Source organism: Mirounga leonina, unplaced genomic scaffold (genome assembly GCF_011800145.1).
Source record: "Mirounga leonina isolate KUSES-001 unplaced genomic scaffold, KU_Mleo_1.0 Mir_115971, whole genome shotgun sequence".
NCBI lineage: Eukaryota > Metazoa > Chordata > Mammalia > Carnivora > Phocidae > Mirounga > Mirounga leonina.
Window position 1 is genome coordinate 1 of NW_023270273.1, and position 22,707 is coordinate 22,707.

At 42.6% G+C, this 22,707-nt stretch overlaps 1 long non-coding RNA gene across 1 annotated transcript; it reads right to left on the reverse strand.

Moving 5' to 3' along the window:
* Nucleotides 1–190: 190 nt before the first annotated feature.
* On the reverse strand, nt 191–15,681 carry LOC118007260. Its single transcript, XR_004678352.1, has 5 exons — nt 15,415–15,681; nt 8,621–8,712; nt 6,944–7,041; nt 3,982–4,155; nt 191–1,924 (listed from the first exon to the last, which is right to left on the reverse strand). It is a non-coding gene; the product is annotated as an uncharacterized LOC118007260 (long non-coding RNA).
* Nucleotides 15,682–22,707: the final 7,026 nt, after the last annotated feature.

Genomic DNA, 22,707 nt, shown 5'->3' on the forward strand with positions numbered 1-22,707 from the left:
GTGGGAGAGGGAGAAGCAGGCTCCCCGCAGAGCAGGGACCCCGATGCAGGGCTCAGTCCATGGACCCTGGGATCATGACCTGAGCTGAAGGCAGTCGCTTAACCAACTGAGCCACCCAGGCGCCCTTAATTACTCTTTAATGTGAAATTCAGTCTGTTCACAGACAAATTTGGGCTTCTTTTTGACCTGCTCTGTCTGAGCAATTCAGAGAAGTTCTACAAACTTCTGCACAGAGATCGGTGAAGGGCCAACGGAGCCCGAGCCTACACACACATCCAATGCCCTACAGCTGCACTCCGAGGCAAGTTCTCAAACAAATTCCTTTTCATTAGTGTAACTGGGAAAATATGTAAAACTCAAGAGCCCCTAAGATTCTTTTGGCATATTTCCCTGAACAAGTCCCAATACTTTTCATTTTGTCAGGCAAAGAAAATACAGTGACGTATAGGTGTAAATACCACGCGATGTGTAGCTGATGGAATACAGATGATTCTGACGGAATGAGAAATTCTGAAGTTTGAAGAATAGCTTTTAAAGCGAATTAATCTGTGCTGCATTTGGGTTATTAACAGAAGATTTTTTTAAATCCCATTGTTTTATATTTTATTTCTACTGTTGACACATTTAAATCACATTTATGCGTAAGTTCAAATGTGCAACCACGAATATATTATTTAGGTTTCCTGAAGAATTACTTGAGTAAAGCGTGGGGAAAGACTCATGTTACAGTATTCAGAAATAAAAGCAGGACACCAAATGGTATTTATAGCATGATCTCAACGTGTAAAAAGGATAGATATAGAGAGAAAATCCTGGAAGGAAATATAAAAAATTTTTAACACTTCCGAGTCATGAGAGATTTTGTTTTCTCCTTTTTGCTTCTCATTATGTTAAATATTTTATACTGTAAGCCAGTCTTATTTCCAGAATATAAAAAAAAATCTTGCAGGAGAAGGAAATAATTCTCCATTTAATGGAGGGGTCCTTTCTATTTCTGAAGAAGCAGGGACAGCATGTGTAATGGTTTGACAACTGTCACTTTCCATAACTGATGTGACCAAAAGTAAAACTATGGAGGCGGTCTTTATCGCAAATGAACTTTTCATTTTAGATTATAAATAAAATGACTGTCTGGTGTTTTAAACTGATCTCAAATATCCAGCTATTAAAAAGTTAGATTAAAAAGGCAGCTTACACACTTAAAAAATACATCATTCGTTGTTTGTGTGGTTTACACAGTGTGGTATATATTTTCTAAAACTCTTCAGGCTTTCCTGCAGATGCAGGTACGTCTCAAATTCCTACCCCCACAGCTTTTTTTCCTGATGCAGTTGAAAGGAACACAATTTAATTTTTGTTCCTTCATAGATCTTTGTTTTAAAAGGAACATATACCACAATTTCAGAAAAAGAACTGTTTATCTCTTGGGGTTAAATCTGTACTTGAGAATTGAAGTTTCACTTCATTTCTATCGACAATACGACAACCTGGCTTCTTCAGCTCAGATGCACGTACCAATGCCAGCAAAGAGACAGGGTGGGACAAGAAGCAATGTTCTACTGGGCATGGGCCGACACACAGCCATAATCCTGGGAAACCAGGCTAGCTGTCACTCTCCAGCATGCGGCCAGCCCTTGAGGGTAGGCTTCAAGTTAAGAATCCGATAACAATACCATCAGAGCTTCTGTTTCAGAAATACCACTTCTGTGTTCCCAGCTAAGGGCAGGGCCACGTATAGATTTGTTTTTATTTCCAGTATTAACAAGTGCCCAAAAGAGTAAATCACAGCCACTCCATATGAAAAATTACTGCTTGATTCTTCCTTGGTATACGGAGAGCCCATCCTCCTGGGTTTTCCTCAAATCTTCTCACCTTAAGCACGGGGAGAAAACCAACAAATCCACCTACCAAAATCACTCAGGGCCTGGAAAAAGGGAAGCAAATTTGTGGATAAAATACTAAATTTACTTTTGAAGTTCTGAATGTCCCAGAGTTTACTTCTGAAAATAAACTTGTATCAAGCACATTCCAGAAAAGCAACACTGATTCCATGTGTGCTCCATACCCTGGGACCCAGTGGTCCCCCAACCCACTCCCCAAGTCAGCTGGCTCCTTTCGCAGATCTGGCCCTGGGGGCTCCTGTAGGTGAGGCCAGCCTTTCCTCTCAACATGGAGCTTTCCTGCAGCTCAGTTACGGAGACATCAGGGGTGGGGTCCTAGCTTGGAAAGGACCCCGGTAGGACTGGGAGTCCAACTGTAGTGAGCCTGAAAGCCTGAGGGAGATTTAAGCCACAGGCATGGTATAAATTCCTTAAAACCACAGGCACTGAGTGACTCTGAGAGCCCTAGCTGTCTATCCTTCCAAAAGAGTGACAGAGGAGCTGGAGAAAGAGAAGAGAGAAGGGGAGGGAAAGAAATATGAAGAAATTATTTGGCCATTAAGGAGGTGAAATTATAGATTGTAGTTTTATCTTTATTTTAAATAGTTTTAAAACACTGAATTTAAAACCTCTAGGGACTTTTCCTAAGGAGGTCATTAGGCAAGTATACAAGTGAGCACACACAGGGCTGTTGATTTTATCATCATTTATAGTGGCCAAACATGGGAAACAATTTGAGTGCCCATCAACAGAGAGTGGGCTAAATAAATCGTGGCACATCCTTATGGTATTTTCAAATCATTTTTTGGCCTGAATATCCTTGAGGAATTAGAAACATGCTGACCTGTCGGCCACTGAGCCACCCGGGGGCTTCACGGTGCTGGGAAGATGTGTGACATGGAGTCCACCCGCATCCCAGGCATTTTTACTGCCCCCTGTGCCAGAATCTAGGATGGGAGCAGTGGAATGATACACAGTCATGCAAAATGATCGCCAGCTCTACACTGGCCCACACGGAGTGAGCTAGGTACACGACACACTGTTGAATAACCACACTGTTTACAGAACAGCGCGGGGAAGATGAGCTCATTTATGAAAGACTCCCTGTGTCAAGATGATCTCAAAGGTTACCAGCCCCTTCTTCCGGGTGGTAGGATTTGGGATGTTTTACTTCCTTGTTGATACTTTCCTGCATTTTGGAATGGCTTTATGAGGATGTGTGACTTTATAACCGGAAAAAGAAACAAGGCGTTTACATTAATAATAATATCTGTAAAAATAAAGTTAACCAAGTGCGCTAAGTACGAGTCCAGTTGTAAGAGATGTCTCTGCCTGTTAACAAACAGGTTTTTGTGCCTTAAGCCTTGGCCTATATATCATCACTAAGTCACAATGAAATTTCAAGACAACAAAGGAATTTATATGGTCTCCTGATGTTCCCTCAGGTCACACTGAAAAAATATTTTAAATCCCTTGTTTTCTATCATTTTTCAGCCCGTGAACGTATTTCTTCTTTTAAAAAGAGGGAAAATAAACACTCCTTTTCACAAAAGCTCTGCATTTATCTTTTATAAAATGACCAACACAAATGAAAATGGCCCAATATTAATTTTAAAATGCAAGAAAAGAGAAATAATGAACTTTTATAATGCAAATACATAAATAAACATTAAGGATATTAACAGGAAAATCACCTATACATTTTCCATTAAGATGTTATTTCTGAGTAGAACACAAATACCCCCCTGCTCAGTTCAAAATATTTTACTTTTAACTCTTATTTTGATTTTTATCACAAAGAAAAACTAAATGAAAAATCCAAGACAGAACAAGGATAATCAAAACATAATATGAGAAACAAAAAAATAAAATACTGGATTAGCAACTCGTTACACTTTATATTATGTGGAGGAGACTAATTTGTTTTGCACTGAAAATGAAAACTTACCTCATGTCAAATGAAGGAATACCAAGTGAAATGGACAAAAATGTCAAGCTTGAGAAAACGACGGATGTGAGGGGCGTGACGACAGATAGAAATAGGGAAGAAAGTTTTATAAACATGCTTTCTTAGTAAAATAGATTTTAAAAGTAGTCTTACCCAGCTACTAAAACGTATTTGCCATCTGCTTGATCCTTTAACCTTTCCAGCAGGGACAAACGTACTTTGGCTTTGCTTTTGCCATAGATTTCAATTTCATCTGCAAGCAATCCTATCTCCTTGGCAAGGACATCCACGGCTTTTGGAGTCTGTGCTTTTGAAATCTCAAGATCACTGTGGGGGAAACACATAAGAGGCGAGAGTCTCCTCAGCTTAGGTGGTCACTGCTAGAGTGAAAAGTCATACGCCGCGCCAAGAATTCAATCAAAGCAATTGCTCTGTGGTCCTCTCTCCCAAACAGTATGAAGTACAAGTGCTAATAATTAATGTGCATGAAAAAATGGTACATTTCTTTAGGGAAGCAACTCTTAAAAACTCAAGAAGATCGCAGAACTCGCCCAGGTACAAAGATAACAGCGATACTACAGGAGAGAACTGTATATTGCTTGTAGAGTACAGTGCTCTCTGTGGGTCATCACCGTCTTCACTAACCAGGAATAGATGGGTCACTGCATAATGCTCTTACTGTTACTAGGCTAGCTGCTTGTGTCTCTTGGCTATTCAAAAATGTGGAAATGCTATTTTGTTTCATCTGTGTCCATACTTTTCCCTCTCTTTTTCCTACGTCGAATCCAAAATCACATTTCAAAAGATTTTATTAATCGCATAACCGTCAGTAAAAGGACCTAGCACTCGAAGCTCAAGTTCAGACACAGTTAAGTTTAGGAACTCCTGAGTGTCACTGGGCAAATTGTTTATTCTATTTTCCTCGCAAGATGAGAACACCACTGTTCAGCTTATAGGAGTGCTATGAAATTGGCAGGTGCGGCGCTTCTCAGAGGAGTCTTTTGGGGCTCCTGAGCTCAGCTACTTGTTTTAATGGGGGTTCAGGCCATCCATCTGCTGGACTGAGCACCTGTTTGAGAGGAAGACGTAGCAGGCACAAGACAGAGCTGGGGACAGCAGGTCATCAGGGTTGACACTTGGGGAGACAGCAGTGCCCTGCCTCACGCTGGGGCCCTTTTTTGGGGGCCCCGTAGTCTCCACTGGCAGGCGGCCCCCTGCTCTGATTTTTCTTTCTCTCGCTCCTGCTGATCCTCGACTTGAGGCCCTCACGCTGCTCTGTGTTCTCCTCCACGACCCCACGGAAGTCTGACCCTGGGGCACGAGGTAACGGTGAACCCACTTCCAACCCGAACTTCTCTAAAGTGCGCGAAGTACGGCAGCTCAGAGAGGGTCAGTGCAGCTCAGCCCGGATGCAGATGACGGCTGAGCTCTATGCTTCCTTCCCCGGCTACACCTGCATTTTCATTTCCAGTTCTCCCCCTCTTGCTTCACTGCCTGTGCTCCCACTTCATTTTGCCTTCCTGTCTACACCTGTTTTCTCTTTCTCTCCTCCCCAAGTCTCCTAAATGGAAACGCCGACTCTAAGAAAACCTCCAAAGTTTTCTCCTCACTAGCTAAAGAGTGACAGTGATATCGTTCTGATTTTTGAGGAATTTATAAACTACTCAGCCTGTCTTTCTCCCCCCCGCCCATACCTCAGAAGTCAAATTTGGTTCAGCAAATAAAACATTTCTTCCCCCAAGTGGAATTTATTTAGATTTATGCAAAGACTTTGGTACACAATTTGGCAGAGTCCACCTCATTTTTTTTTCGCTCTCTGTAAGTAGAACGTACTCATTTACTTTTAAAAATTAAAGTCTTTTAACAACGTAAGTAACTTAAGATATTTGATGAAACAGATTACACAACAAGAGGGGTGACATTACAAAACACACATTCCCTAGAATTTATGTATTAATGAACACAGAAGGGGACTATGATGTTCAGTCTATTTCAGGGGTGAAAACATAGCCAGGTGGGTAGAATGGAACCATGAGTGTTCAGCTGTGGCATAAGGAAACGGATCAAATCTAAAAAGCAAGTTGTTATCAAATGAAAAATTCATCAATTCCTGGAGGTTTTATCTACTGATGATGTGTTGTTTTCAGTGCATTGTTTTCCAATGGCATTTGTGCATGCCTGGACGAAGAGGGTGGGGCCAATTCACTGGAGTGGGGGGCAGCCAGAGGGACCCACGATGAGGCTAGAAAATGCATTTCTCTGGCCCTAATAGCATGTTTTAAAAAATTTTATTTTATTATGTTAATCACCATACACTACATCATCAGTTTTTGATGTAGTGTTCCATGATTCATTGTTTGCATATAACACCCAGTGCTCCATTCAAGACGTGCCCTCTTTAATACCCATCACCAGGCTAACCCATCCCCCCACTCCCCTCCCCTCTAAAACCCTCAGTTTGCCTCTGGCTCTGATATCTTATCTAATGAATTATTCCTGCAGTATATATTTCCAAATTTATGCAGAGAATATATAGCTTGCACTTCATTAAATGCTACTCTGAAGAAAATATCCATCTGGAATATCACAGCATACCCTGTCAGATATTAGATATTACTATATTCTGAGGAAAGTTAAACTCACTTCCCACATAGAATGGGGTTTGGTTTGGCTGGTCATATGCCCCCATATGCCCCCACTACGTGGCTGTGAAGACCAAGCTGACAGATGAGTTGGGCATTTCTAACACTGGAAAGCATATTCCAAACATCATATTACTGTATTTTGTCAAATAGAAGACAGCATTATGTTATAGACCACTAAGAAGAAAAAACAATGCCATTTAATGCAGGATACATCAACAGTAAGGGACATCCTGACTTCAGAAATGAAAGAAATATACACCCTAGAACTGACAGAATATGGTACACATGTTCATTACTATTTAATCTTTAGGGCTTAAACAATAGAATAAATAGTGCAGCAATGTGATTAGAGAAAATTATCCACCATCAAAGCCATAATACCATGAAGTGTGCCCCCACCCAATGGGTAACTTTGGATATCTGAGGCCCTTTGGTGCCCTGATGTCACGACAAACAATTCTGGCGGATACCTTGGCACGGGGGAGAGAGGCTGGAGTTTCAAGCAGTGAAGTCTCCACCTTGCATGCTGCTGTTCGCGTAGCCATCTCCTTCCACTGCTGACCATGTTCTTCAAGGGACAGAAAGGAAAGCATGTTATCCAAGTAAAGGCTGACAGGGTATGTATCTAAACTATGAAGATACTGTTCAGGGATGTTATGTCATGAAAAGGATTAGAGTTGCAAAATAACCCAAGTGAGTATCAGGAACACTTTTGTTCACATGTAATTAGCGTTGTAGGTTTGTCTTAAAAAGGAAAATGTGAGACATAGGTACTTTTAAAATAGGTTAAGTGTTCACTAAAGTCGTCAAGTACTAGAATAAAAGTGGGTTCTCCATCTCAGAAGAGAAAAAATAAGGGAAATGTGAGAATGCATGAATGATCAGCTTGGATGCCCAGCTTCCAAACTCTGCAACACCATTTCAAGTATGATCCTTTTACAGTTGATGTAATAGAACAAGAGCACTGAATTGTTAAATGGTGATACACAAAGAGAGCCAGAGAAATAAAATTTGGCTTAGGTTGAAATGCGACACAGTCCTTACAGAAAGGTATCATATCCCATTTGGAAGTAACAAGTTTTATTTATTTTTATTTTTTTAAAGGGGGGGGTCAGTTTATTTATTTCTTTATTTTTAGTGAGCGCCATGCCCATCGTGGGGCTTGAACTCACGGCCCTGAGATCAAGAGTCGCATGCTCTACCGAATGAGCCAGCCAGACGCCCCTGGAAGTGAGAAGTTTTCATCGTATATACCATGTCCGTAAGAAAGAAACTAAAACGTGCTTTTGCTTAATTCCAGTGTGGCTGGAATTATAGGCTCCGGTTTCTCTCCTGATAGTCAAGGTCACTGCCAGCAGAATGCATAGCTCGCACGGTGGCGAGCTGGAGATCTCGGGCTTTGGGTCATATAGATGGTTGTGGTTTAAAAAGCAGTCCGCAATCTTTAATACTCCTGTCTTTGAAAGGTGAGCCCGATTCCCTTTCCCCTGAATGTGAACTAGATTGGTGGCTCGCTTCTAGCAAAGAGGAAACAGGTAAATGGTGGTGGCTGACTTTGACAGCTAGGTCATAAAACCTACTGCGGCTTCCTCCTTGCCTTCTCCTTTGGATCACTCATTCTGGGGGAGGTTAGCTGCTCCTATCATGAGCAGCTCTACTGAGAAGTCTGCATGGTGAGGGTCTAAGGCATCTTCCCAACAGCCATGTGAGTGAGCCATCTTGGAAGCGGGAGGCTCTGGCCCCAGTAAAGCCTTCTGCTGACCTCCTGATTTCAACTGCATGAGAGACCCTGAGCCAAAACCATACAGCTGAGCTGTTCCCAAATCTCTGATCCACAAACACTGTGAGATAATAAATGTTTATTGTCCTAGGTTGCAAAATTTGAGGGATAATTTATTCCACAGCAATCGATAACTAACAACAGCCCCTGATTTGGGTCCCCGTCCCACACTTGTCATGTCACCAAAGGCCTTATCTACCAAATGGGAATGACATTATCTTTCAGGGCTGTTGTAAGAATTAAATGACATTATGTGTGTAAGGTGCTTAATACTGTGTCTGCTCAACAGAAAACACTTGCAAAATGTTGGCAACTATTCATCAAAGTTCTCAACTCAAAAATTCTCAAAGAGCTGTGTCAAACCAACCTGAATCCGCAGAGCTGCAGCAAGGAGACTGACATCATTCTCTGCAATGAGACCATGAAGATGTACCCCAAGAGAACCATGTCCAAGCTTCCCTAGAAAAAATTTGAGGGGAAAAAACAACAGACTTTCAGGATACTGTCATTTACAACCAGTTGCTCCTAGTAAAAAGCCAGCACACTGAGTGATGTTCTCCTTTTCAGCCAAGGGACTTAGGCTGTCATGCACAGCTCCAGGTGGGTCACCAGTCCCCGGCACAGCCTTGGGGCTCTTGACTGACTTTAGAGTCAAGACTGGGTAAAAATCGTGCTTCTACTTCTAACCGGCGACTGTGACTTTGGGCCTGTTAACTACTGTAAGTAGTTACAACCCCACACAAGTCTGTGAGAATTGAATGTGACACCAAAGTCCTGGGCATCTAACGTCTATGTTTAAATGATTCATATGAAATAAAAGCAGTTTCACTTATGTATATAAAGTATAGGAAGGGGGACTCAAACACAGCATAATCGCAAAGTGCTGTGTGAAAGATCAGGCTGTCTTTGATAACTTTAAAAATCCCCATCATAAAAGTGAAAAGACCAATTTTCCATAGGAACTGAGAAATTGTGTTTTAGGACATTAATTTTAGGGATGACCTGGTTTTCAAACTACAGAGGCATGTGGAAGGATTCTACCCCTTTCTTCAGTTGGCACTTACAGAGGTTATGAAAAGTAAGCACACATGTGAAATGCTTTAGTTTATATCCTCCCTTAGAGAAAAGAAACATTTCTAACAGCAACTTTTTTGAATTAAGAAACTGTTTTCCTCTAGTTTGGACCACGCTATTTTTAAATTATCCATTTTGCTGACAGTCCTTTGCAAGAAAGAGCACAAAACACTTAAGAGTAAGTGTTTTGCGATGTTCCATAGTCAAATGTATTAAGGGTGTTGGAAAATCATATCCCTCCGGTATCATTTCAAGATTAGCAACACTTCACAGTTTTATAAATCATATTTAGGCAAAAGCCAAGAGTCTAGAGAATGAGATTTGTTTTGTTTTGTTTGAACCACTAGAGATCTGATCTAAAGGTCTTGTCCAACCATTATGGAAAAGAAATATGCTTCTCTCATTTTTATCTCTATCTTTAAATGATGAGGAAATAAGAAAAAGCTATATGCCAGGAGCTGGTATCAATTTATCAATGCACATTCCCAGGACAGAATCACAAGTACCCTGCCATCAAAGTGATATGACCATTCTTCCATAGAAACTGAGAAACTGTATTTTACGATATTAATATTAGGGATGACCTGGTTAAAAAGTTCTGAACCCAGAGAACTTGAAGCAATGAAGATGGTAACTCAGTGCATCAGGAATAACATTCTTAACAAATTTCATGGCTAAAGAGAATCTAGAAAGGAAATCATTACCTCACCCCTCTGCCTGTGTACAGGCAGGGCTCCACCCGGAGGCTGTCTACACTCGGCCTGCCAAGGCTGTCTGCACTCAGCCTGCGAGTCCGGCAGGGGTCCCAGGGGTCCCGTCCCAAACCAAATGGGTCTTTTCACTTCCCACTAAACACTCCTCATTAACTTGTGGTTCTTCCAAGCACAGGTCAATGAATCACTTTAAAAGATGGCCTTTCATTTATAATTTTTTCTTGCTAACCAAACTTGCTACAACAAGAAAATTTAAGGCTAACGTGTCATATTGCTTTCCCTGGAAATCAGAACCGTGCTTTCCCTGACAGGAGCTGTTTTGAGACCACCCTGGGAATTTTGCCAGAAATGAAATGGGAGGGACCAACGCAAATTCTTCTTCGGTCTTCCTGCTATCTCTGCTATATGGAAACGTTTCAGCTTTCTGCAGTCTGGCCCAGGGTACCCTTCTTATCACAAAAGTGCTGTATGAACCCATAGATTGAACTCTCAAATATTTTCTCATCCTCTGGGAGAACAAGGAACTCAAAAAAACTTTATGTGAAATTTTGAAAACAGGAAAAGCTAAAAAATTACAAATCAGTACAGATAACACTTTCAAAATCACTGGCCATTAGTTTTAAGTTAAATATATTCATCTTACAGGATAACAGTAAAATGCAGTAAATGAAATCTTAATATAATGTTTGTAATAATGCTCGCAAGGATTGAACTCCTAGCTTAAAACATCTGAATTCCACTATCAAATAACAATGTCTTACTACTTTTTAAACAGAATATAAGGTAAGAATCTTCCAAAAAAGAAATATAATTAAAATATTAGTATCAACTTATATAAACAGCCCTTTTGAAATCACTGATACCGAAGTAGGAAGGAATGAACACATAGCTGTATATTCTAAACAGCTTGAGACTTTTTTAAAAAGTCAGAACATTAAATGTGTTATACTGAGAACTAGTTAAAATTTGAAATGAAACCCGGCAATAACATCTAAGTCCAAATCTTCCAGAATTTCCTGGAAAAAAAAGGTAAGGGAAACAGGTAATAGATATAACAGATTTTAGAATAATTGGAGTTCGAAATTTATAAGCAAATACCCTTAGTTTATTCCAAGTGCACGAAGAGAACAACCATATTACATGCGTGTCTAAGGTCTCTAACCTTCTTACATTCTCAGAAACTCACTGGGAAGAGTCCTTCCCTGGGCTTGATTTTCAAATACAGACTTAACATTTTGCTAATATGAAGTCTACAGCTATTCTGTATGCTAGAGGTGTGAGGACAATGAAGTGGAGGGAGGGGGGAGGAGAGCCACTGGGTGGCAGATCCTAAGAAAGAGGTGCTGTGAGGCAAAGTTCATTTATTCCTCTCAAGAGCCTTGTTCCCACCTTACCCACAAGGAAACTGAAGATCAGAGAGCTTAAGTTATTTGCTTAAAGTCACACAGCTTGTAAATACGATGCAATTAAGAGAAAACCAAAACCAAAACCAAAACCTCCCTCTTCTCTTTGAGTAAGATCAATCTGACCTAAATTCCATGCTTTTCCCACTACATTAATTATACTACCTCCCTTTGGGACCATAAGAGAGAAAGCTGGAGGCCTCCCAGGATCCCCCAGATCATTAGCATGAACCCCGAGATGCACCCCACACTAAATACACCTATGCTCACTTAAAATGATGCTGTCAAATACTCTGACCCACAAATTGCTGTTTTGATACTCTTCTCTGGGCCCAAGACTTAAGACCAGCTTCTCCTTTGTCCCATTTGGCACATCAGGAAATAAGTTTTTTTTCCTAAAGATTTTATTCATTTATTTGACAGAGAGAGACACAGCGAGAGAGGGAACACAAGCAGGGGGAGTGGGAGAGGGAGAAGCAGGCTTCCCACTGAGCAGGGAGCCCGATGCGGGGCTCCATCCCAGGACCCTGGGATCATGACCTGAGCCGAAGGCAGACGCCTGACGACTGAGCCACCCAGGCACCCCAGGAAATAAGTCTTAATATTAAGAGTGTGAAATGGTCTTGCTTAGGATGAATTCTGCTCTTTAGCAAGCAGAGCATTACAAAATCACAGCTTCTGTGATTTGAAACTTAATAATAAAATATTATTCTTATAGCTAGAAAACTGAACATTAACATATCCCTCTTCAGTTAGTTATTTTTACTTGGTAAGGATTTATTACCTAATCATTAAGTCATTCACTTTCTCAACTCACTTCCAATAGATCAGATTTTCCCTTTGGCATCTCACAGATTTTCATATGCCAGAGTAAAGCACCATAGTATCATTCAGTGCTATTTGGGGAAGATACATGTCCCTCTTTTAAATCTAAACATTAGACTCATGCCACAGAAGAGTGAACAGATCCAACAAGGTAGGTGTAATTGTTTTCTGAGCACTGCTTCTGGGATATCAGCCACCTGAAAAACCTCTCCTGGATTAGGTATTCAATAAAATGCCTCTATAGAATTACCTCATTATAAATCACCGCATCCCATCTATTTTTATGGTGGGGGCGGGGGGCGGGAATCCCTGTACCATTAAGATGAGTGTGAAAATTTCATTATAAACCCTGCCTTTACCCAATCACCAGTTTATTAAGAATTCTTTTGAAATAAAAGCACCTTTCCTTTTAATAATGCTTTAAAAAGTCTCTTTGTTTAAGATGGCAAGGTTATGCAAAAAAGAAGGGAGAAAAGCCTTTCTTCAATCTATTTAGAGATCAAATTTTCTTACTAATCAAACTTGTTAAAATTAAAACTGACTGGGGTACCCGGCTGGCTCAGTCCGTATAGTGTGGGACTCTTGATCTCACAGTTGTAAATTCAAGCCCCATGTTGGGTTTAGAGATTACTCAAAACTAAAATCTTGAAAAAAAAGGGGGGGGAATCTCTCTAAAAAATAAAAAATAAATAAATAAAATTAAAACTGACTATCAGGAAATATCGTGCTCTTATGAATAATGCTGACTGTAAAATGTTCATTTTTAATCTATTTCATCAGTAGAGCATTTTTCATCTTTCTCTTTGCCTCTCAGCCCTATTTTTGAGGAGACAAGTTCCAGGAGATGTCTCTATATTTGCAACTAACTTAAAACTGCAATCACAGTACAATTCTGAGTCCAAGTTTATTCATTCATTCAACACTCAGTATTAACTGAGCATGTACTCTGTGTCACGTACTATTTTGGGCATTAGGCATTCAAAAATCAAGAAGAAAACTACTAGTACGGGACCAGACACATTTAAAATAAACTAACCATAGTCAGTCTACATAATTGTTCTGTCAAAATATAATGCCTTGGTCTTTTTTGTTCCCCTAGAAGGATCACTGCATTGAAATCGAATGTTTTTATGAATGCCTTTAAAAAACTAAAGGTCCTCAAAACAAATGTATTAAAATAAGGCAGTTTCACTAAAAAAATTTTGTCACCTTCATATATTGAAGCATAGGGCTCAAAGGGATTCCAAAAAGTAGCTTCTCCCACCAGCCAGGGTTATGCCAAAATTGTCCTAAATATATAAACTCTAATTTAAAAAAACAGCAAGTAAATATAACAGCAAAGAAGCGTTCATTTAAAAGAACATAAAGTCAGAACTGGCTTTCCTAATCTAAATTCTAAGCAGAGGAGCAAATCTGCCATGCCCATCATTTATGGGTTAGGCACTGGTTTTTTCAGGAGGGAAAAGAAAGTTATACCCCAAAACTACATATACTTCAAAGAGGTCATTCAGTGCAAGCCTTCTATTTGCTAAAAGGAGCAATGAATCCTATATTCACATTATATTATACCTCTAATTCCTTCATTCATCTGTGTGCTCTTCATCCAAGAGCCAACTACCTGAGCATTCTGGGAAATTCCTGAGCATCATCCCTTGCATCCTCCAATCCACCCCACCCCCTGCAGCCCCAGAGGGTTTTTAATCTGATTGGTTAATTATGGGAGGCGGGACATTTCCTAGAGGGGTGGGTCCATTATTTTTCTTTTTGAAGAAACAGTTATTATATGAATTTCAGTAACATTTATAATCACATTGTTTTCTTTTCCTTCTATTACATTCCAATCAAATTAAGTTTAGTGCATTTTTGGTGGAAAAATGTAAAATAGTTATCTCAAGGTGACTGGATCAAAGTTTTACATACACACACACAATCTGATACTATTCTCTCTTTCACTCTCCTATAGAGCAGTCTAGGTTTCAAGATCTAGAACCCCAGTGTGGTCCTGGCAGAAGTGGAAGAGGGGCGAGGCCTCCACCCACTTTGGCTCCACTTCTGACCATCTTTGGGGAAAAATGCCGCACACCACGCCAGCTCAGCAGAGTCCTCTCCAATGCTGAAATCTGAAGGCTGCAGGTAATGGGGAGGGAGGGTCTCTTGCACACATGTTACTCAGGGACTTGTAAAGGTGGGCTAGGTACAGTGGAAAGCTTTCTGAGCCTCAAGAGTGTCTTTCAGTGAGTGAGAAAAGGGCATCCCTCTGGGCCCGCTCTACTGGCCCCTCGCCTGAGCGCCCTGCTGTGGGCACGGCCTGAGCTCCTTTGAAGGTGGGTCTCGTGTGGTCCCAGGCACTCCTGGATCCCTTGGTGAAATACCATCCTCAGACCACCTCTGTTTCTTTCTTTTCTTTTTTTTAAAGATTTTATTTATTTGACAGAGAGAGAGAGGGCACAAGCAGGGGGAGTGGCAGGCAGAGGGAGAAGTAGGCTCCCTGCTGAGCAAGAAGCCCGATGTGGGGCTCGATCCCAGGACCCTGGGATCATGGCCTGAGCCGAAGGCAGCCGCTTAACCGACTGAGCCACCCAGGTGCCCCCACCTCTGCTTCTGATGGTGACTTTCACACTGCTCTGAGGTAACTCTGGGGCTCCAGGGAAGTTTCTGAGGAGGCAATCGGGGAGACGCAGAAGGGCTGGTCTCCGTTCCCATCCCTTCCAGCAACTGTTTTCATCTGCTTGACATGTGGAAATTCACCTAAGGTTTCTTTGGGAGAACAGATTCTGCTTCGTTGTGTGAGACTGAAAACCACTATTTCTAGTGTACCTCACACATGGACAAATTATCTACTTCAGGTCACAGGTGACTGGACTGCTCAACGTGAGAGGCCAACAGGGGCACGTCTGCATGTGGGCGCAGGAGGTGGCTACTGTGGTTGGCATCTTGGCTTCTCTTTGCCTGACAATATGGTTTCAATATCAGGTAACCCAAAAGGTAGGCACATCAACATTCTGAGTTTCCTGTCCTGTGCACGGATGTTGACGATGACCAACCTTTCAGGGATGTCCTCTCTTCTGAATAAGGTTCACGTTTCTCATAACAATCTCACCTCCTTTCTTCAGCAGCCCAACACCAATTTTAAGACATTTACCCACCTGATAGGAAGTCATTGGAACAGTTGAGAACTGTAGTTCCTGGTTGTATCCAAGAAAGGGGAATCTCTTCTGGCTTGGGAGAGCCCAAGACCACAATATCAGCCTCAAGAAGCTAGAAAGAAAAAGAAGAACACCACACACGTTTTAATCTGTGGCAGGGACACGTGACTAGCGATCCGTGTCAACTAGCTTCCGATGCAGTAGATGACCATCCAGAGGTTGGTGCCACACGGATGACATGGACAGACTCACATCACTGACTTTTTTTTTTTTTAAAGATTTTATTTATTTATTTGAGACAGAGAGAATGAGATAGAGAGAGCATGAGAGGGGGGAGGGTCAGAGGGAGAAGCAGACTCCCCGCCGAGCAGGAAAGCCCGATGCGGGACTCGATCCCGGGACTCCAGGATCATGACCGGAGCCGAAGGCAGTCGCTCAACCAACTGAGCCACCCAGGCGCCCACATCACTGACTTTCTAATGCAGCACAAATCAGCACAGGGCGTGACTATCACATCCCAGAAAGAAAAGGAAAAGGAGCAGTCAGTTCAGGGCCTCCACCGTGGGCAGTTATCGCCATCCACACGTCTTCACCACTAACTGCAGTATCAAGAAAAAGGATGGGGCTACGAAAACTGCACAGATGGAAGCAGGAGACTGAAAGGTGTATGGGGTGGGTGGCATCTGGATTCATGCAGCAGCTCAGGAGGAAGACGGGGGGGGTTGGAGGGGAGCCACTCTAAGATCTGGCCAGTTTGGCGCAGGGTCGGGGGGGGGGCGGGGGGCGGCGCTGCTGGCTTGTTCAACTACACAATCCAAATTAGGCCCATATGGAACTTTTACTGGATCTATGGGAGGATTTTCAAGAGCTCAAGAAAGAATCTCATTTTCCTGGAGGCTCTGCTTAGTCTCTTGTCAAACTGCTCGTTTTTGTTTTTTTGTTTTTTCGAGGAAAAGAATGCAACTATTAGCACAAAACACATTCATCACAACCGTCCTGTCCAATTTTGATAACAGTGCTGGAGGAACATGTCTGGTAGGAAGGTAACATTTAGAAGAGATTGGCTCTGACCTCAACCAAAGAATGGCCACCTGTCCCCATACCATCCCAACTAAGCAACCGACGATCACAAACTGGATCCATACGTGAAGAGCCAGAAAAGTAAAGGAGGAATCTGAGACTCCGTGGGGGAAAAGAGCTATGACTGCCCTTGTCAGCTATGTGGGTTGGTGCTACTACACCCATTTAATAGACAAGGAAACTGAGGCTCAGAGAGTGTAAGCACCTCTCTGGTAAGTCCTGTTTCCCCTAGAGGAGCCAGTCTTAGAACACTCAATCAGGGGAGAAAGAGACAGCTGCCCGGCCTCCACTCTCCCACAATGCTTTCCTTCCCCCATTGCTTTTTCCATACACTTCAGTGCCCTGCAACTGATTGCAGATTCTTTAGAATCAGACAAAGGAGTGGCAGACAAAACATGAAAACAGCCCCACTGCCGTGACCACCACCCAACCACCCCATCAGTGAACGTGCTCCACGTGCCCTCAACCGTTCTTAGCTTGGACAGGCTGATCGCTGAAGAGCCCAGGGAAGCACCAGGTGAGCAACTCAACCTAAGAGTCTGTAACACAGTCTGGGCAAGAGGCTGCATCAGCTAACGTCTCTTAGAAATCTCGGAACAAGAGATGGCAGCGAGGCAAAGCAAATCCATGACGGTCCTACCTGGATTATGAAGAAAAAAACGCCAGGATCTAGAAAAGCTCCAAGTGTCCTGATAGAGGAACATGGTAACAATTGGCTTCTTTCTTTCTTTTTTTTTAAAGATTTTATTTATTTATTAGAGAGCGAGTGAGAGAGAAACAGCATGAGAAGGGGGAGGGTCAGAGGGAGAAGCAGGCTCCCCGCTGGGCCGGAAGCCCGATGTGGGACTCGATCCCAGGACTCCAGGCTCATGACCTGAGCCGAAGGCAGTCGCTTAACCAACTGAGCCACCCAGGCGCCCGGCATGGCTTTTTTTCAAAGAGCCGATGAAGCCAACCTTTAAAGTTAACATCCCGGGAACACTGATCAGTTTGATCACGCCAACAGGGAAAAGGGAATTAACATTTGCTGGGTCCCACTAATGAGCCAAACAGTGCTCACTGCTTTTCTCTATCGTACTTCATTAAGGCCCAGGAAGAACACACTGAAATGGTGTCACAGTAAATCAACTGCACTAATCACATTAAAAAGAAGAGAAGTCCCTACCAAAACAACCATCTTTTTTTTTATGCTGTGGGACCACAACACTATGAAACAGAATTCAGAAGTTTACCGCTAACATCACCAGCACCCTGGTGCAGTTCATGTCACACGTTCTCCACAGACAGATGTGAAAAGCAGCGAGATTTTTGGGTGATGTCGTATTTAGGGGCGAAAAGTGTTCTTAAGGAAAGAGGATTTCAAACATCTGAATAAAAACATGTACTTCTTCATGTACTGATACTGCAGATCCTCAACCACAGTTTAAGCCTCAAGAGAAACTCTGTGTTTAACTCTTGTTGGAAATGATCAGCAGATAAGAAACGCCATGGTGCTACATTTTCACGCACAATAGCAGCAAAAACAGAACATGTTAAAACTTCTATAAAGAGGAAGTTAATATGTACAAGACTGAAACATTCATTTTGGAAAAAGCCAAGGATCAGAGGTTCACACAAGTCCCCTAAGAACACTTAGTTTCCTACACGTGGTGCCTTTGATACAACCTGTTCTTTTCATTACCTATAAATCTCAGGATCTCATTCCGACTCCGCAACTCTGTGTTTAAACACAACCCCAAAGTGGGCTGTGCTAATAAGCAACTGGAGGACAGTTGATCCCACAGAGAAAAGACAAAAGTCTCCGCCATTAGCAATGATCACATTGGAGATGCTAATTCTTTCTGGAGAGGAAAACTGCTAGATGCTTAAATCAATAAGTAACTCAACTGAGGAGCAAGGAAGATTTTAATGAGCTAAAATTCAAGGAGAATTATCGTCTCGCTGGCTGTTTCTACTTTCCTCCTCCCAAATGGGAAAGACCCTGGCCAAAGCCTGGCTTGAAACTCTACCTCGTAACAAAATATTGCTTTTCTCTGCTGAGGCTTGAGTAGAAGCAGCTTACAGAGCACCGCCCACTCCCCAGGCAGAAGACCAAATGTTAAAACAATAGCAAGACACAGAAATGCTGACGTTTAATGTGGGGCATGTGGGAGTAACGTATAGTTCAGATATCATGAAAACTATCTTTCTCTACGTCATTGATTTTTAAGAGCGGGGGGCAAGCATCAGAAAATGGACAGAGGGAGATGGAGGACAGATGTGATTTCAAGATCATAAGGAACATCATGGTTTTGTATTTAGCAAAAAAAAAAAAGCAACTTAAAATTCAAATTACAGGAAGTACAGCCCCCCCACCCCACTTGACTAGAAGACAGAATTTATCTTTTGCTATCAATGTGTTTTAAAAGGGCACATATGGGCAGGGGCGCCTGGGTGGCTCAGTCGTTAAGCGTCTGCCTTCGGCTCAGGTCATGATCCAGGGTCCTGGGATCGAGCCCTGCATCGGGCTCCCTGCTCCGCGGGAAGCCTGCTTCTCCCTCTCCCACTCCCCTTGCTTGTGCTCCCTCTCTCACTCTCTCTCTCTGTCAAATAAATAAAATCTTTCAAAAAAAAAAAAGAAAGAAAGGGTGGGCACATATGGGAATCTCAGGTATGAGATATACATATATACTAAAAGCTGGGATGAGTAAAAAAAACCAAGGTCGAGAGAGAGGTTTTGATGAATCGTGATTATATTACCCGAGACCTATACAACCTGTTTCTATATTCTTCAGAAGTTATCAACACAGTTCAGAAAAGAGTTCCAGAAAAATAAACCAATGGGTCCTTTCTCCAGGAAAGCTGTGCTTCTAAAATTATAGTAACTTAAAGAGAATAAAAAAGGTCCAGAATTCCGTAGTGAACAGCCTCAGCGGCCACCCCTCAGACCCTCAAGGGCTACTTGGGGGCAGACACTGAGGTCGCTGAGGAGCTGAAGAAAAGACATCCCTGCTTACAAGATTTTAGAACTAGGATCTTCTAGATGGAGGGGTGGAGGGGGGCATAGGACAAACCACTGGGAGAGGGAAAGAAATGATTAAGCGCCCCATTTCTAGTCATTTTGCCCACACGGACATCGGCGTTCTTGATCCGTCTCTGCACACGAGCTGGGGCATCACACTAAGTACAGAGAGGGGTCTTGAGGGAAGGGTACCCTGAGCTTGTTCTTCCACTTTTTGTTTTAAAGAAATTTCTTTGATTCAAACCATTTTTTAAATTCCTAGAATAAGCCAATTTGATCATGACATATTATCCTTTTAACATATTCTCTGGGTTTGGTTTTCTAATATTTTGCTCTGATTTGTGTGTCTGTTAAAAGAACGACTAATTTTCTTGTTATATTTTTGTATCGGGGTTATGCTGGCCTCATAAAATGAGTTACAAATAAATGTTCTCTACTCCTTGGGAAAAAAAAAAAGATTCATTTGACTGGTGGGAGAGGCAGGGGAGAGAACCTCAAGCAGACTCTGCACTGAGTGTGCAGACTGATGCGGGGCTCGATCCCACAACCTGTGAGATCATGACCAGTGCTGAAACCAAGAGTCCGATGCTTAACGGACTGAGCCACCCAGGCGCCCCTCATTCTTCCATTTTCAATGAACTGGGACACACTGTCGTCTGGGTGAGCCCGGCCACGTGACTTTACAGATCACATCTTCCACAGCAGATTCCTCATGGTGCTTTGCAACAACAAGGAGAGTCTGTGAAGTCTTACAGGGCACAGAGGCTCCTTGACGATCTCATGGCAAAGTCCTAAAAAGAGGGCGCCTGGGTGGCTCAGTTGGTGAAGCGACTGCCTTCGGCTCAGGTCATGATCCTGGAGTCCCGGGATCGAGTCCCGCATCGGGCTCCCTGCTCGGCGGGGAGTCTGCTTATCCTTCTGACCCTCCTCCCTCTCATGCTCTCTGTCTCTCATTCTCTCTCTCTCAAATAAATAAATAAAATCTTTAAAAAAAAAAAAAAAAGTCCTAAAAAGAGTTAGGTTCTTCTTCTTTTTTTTTTTAGGAACATAGATATTTAACGAAATCCACAAACAGAAAACAAAGGTTTTTTTTTTCCTAACCCATCCCCCCATTGCCCCCTTTTTTAAGTTTTAATGGAATGTCACTTTTCTTTCTGTAAGTGCCAAATTCCCAAATGTGCTGACCTTTTCTTGCTGACTGACAAGTATCTGTTAGACTGGGCTACTCTGGTTGCCCTCAGGCCACCAGACGTGTTTTAGGAAGAAGGTTACTCTGGAAGCTGGACTGAGAATGGGTTGGAGGGAGTGGGAGGGAAACATGCAAGAGGAGGAGACATTTGGTGGGAAGCTGGATGCAGGGGTTTGGAACTCAGGATGGCCAGGGAGGAGGGGAGGTAGGCTGGGACTCGTCAGCAGACAGATGGAGTTAGACTCAGAACCTTGGAGATCTGAGAGAAACGGATAGAATGGGAAGGAAAGGGGCCTAAGTCACCCCTGGGAGAACTCAGATTCCAGGAAAGAGAAGAGAAGCAAATGGTGACTCTGGTGTGGCCCCGTAGGAAGTGTGGTGTAGTCAGACAGGTGAAGGGGAAAGGGCACAGTAGACAGGTTTGAATGACACCCAATGGCCAAACTAAAAGCAACAAAACCCATTTTTGGCAATTAGGAATCTATGTGTGACTTTCCTGTAGAAATGGGCATTCGCACCTGTGCCTGGCAAATCCCTGCCATTGGAGTCAAGTGTGTTCCCTGCAGATGGAGACTTCATTCAGGCCGAGTGTCTCATGAGCAGAGTCCCTGTTTATTCATGCGTTATTTTAACTTAGGACGTCTAACTTTTTATTTGAATTAACTGAACCTCTACCATAGGATTACGGCTTTGTACCTATGGATCGATATCCACGCTTTACCGAAATATTAAGCATGCTATCAAATAGAAATATTAAAATAACTGATTGTGTAAGTACTCTGATATAAGAACACCAACCCATTTTCACTCAGATACTGTAATACTTTGGCAAGATGAGAGAACGACGATTTCAGCAAAAGGTATTCCCTTACCCTCTTCCCCGCACACCAAGTGATCTCATCCTGGGAGAATTCTTTTCCTTTCATAAATTGCGTGTGCGTCTTTTTTCCACTCTCCTCTGCGATCAGAACAGATCATTGGCTTTTCTTTTTTTTAAGATTTTATTTATTTACCTGAGACAGAGAGAGAGCATGAGAAGCAGGAGTAGCAGAAGCAAGCTCCCCGCTGAGCAGGGAGCCCGACTCGGGGCTCAATCCCAGGACCCTGGGATCATGACCTGAGCCCAAGGCAGACGCTTCACTGACTGAGCCACCCAGGCACCCAGATCATTGGCTTTTATTTTATTTTATTTTTTTAAAAAAAGATTTTATTTATTTGACAGAGAGAGACACAGCAAGAGAGGGAACACAAGCAGGGGGAGTGGGAGAGGGAGAAGCAGGCTTCCCGCTGTGCAGGGAGCCCGACGTGGGGCTCGATCCCAGAATTCTGGGATCATGACCTGAGACGAAGGAAGACGCCCAACGACTGAGCCACCCAGGCGCCCCGATCATTGGCTTTTAAAATGAAGACCTATCTTGTGCTTATTTCATAAATCAGAATGACTACAAGCCAAATGGACAGCTAGGGATTATGATTACAGCACTCATTTACCAACATTTTCCCCCAAAGGATAATAAATGACCTTCCTTTTTCTACATGTTCCTAAGTTCACCTCTTACTTCACCATTCGACATACTTAACTGCTCCGTATTTGAGAAGAATACCAAAGAGATTCAGCTGTGTCCAGAATGATAGAAAAGATAGTTACTCCATCTTCAGGGGCGCCTGCTGCTGACGTGGGTTATAACACACGAGAGAAGGCAAACACAACCTCACATCTGGTAATGGGTATTCTTTGATTCATCAAAAATAATTCCCTTCCTCCCACTCCAGGGAGAAAATTAAAAAGGATGGCTAAGAGACACAGAGAGAAAGAGAGAGTCTGTGGGTGGTGAGAGAGAATCTGGTATGACAAAGACTCAGAACCACATGGCACAAAAATGAGGAAAAGGCCCAAGTTACAGTTCTCAAAGCAGCACTTGGCCAGCCAGGCCTCACAGAGGCAGGACGATCTACCTTTATTTTGTTAACCCCGAACCTCAATAGCTGCAGCCTGGTGGAGTTAATGCAAGGTGAGGCAGCT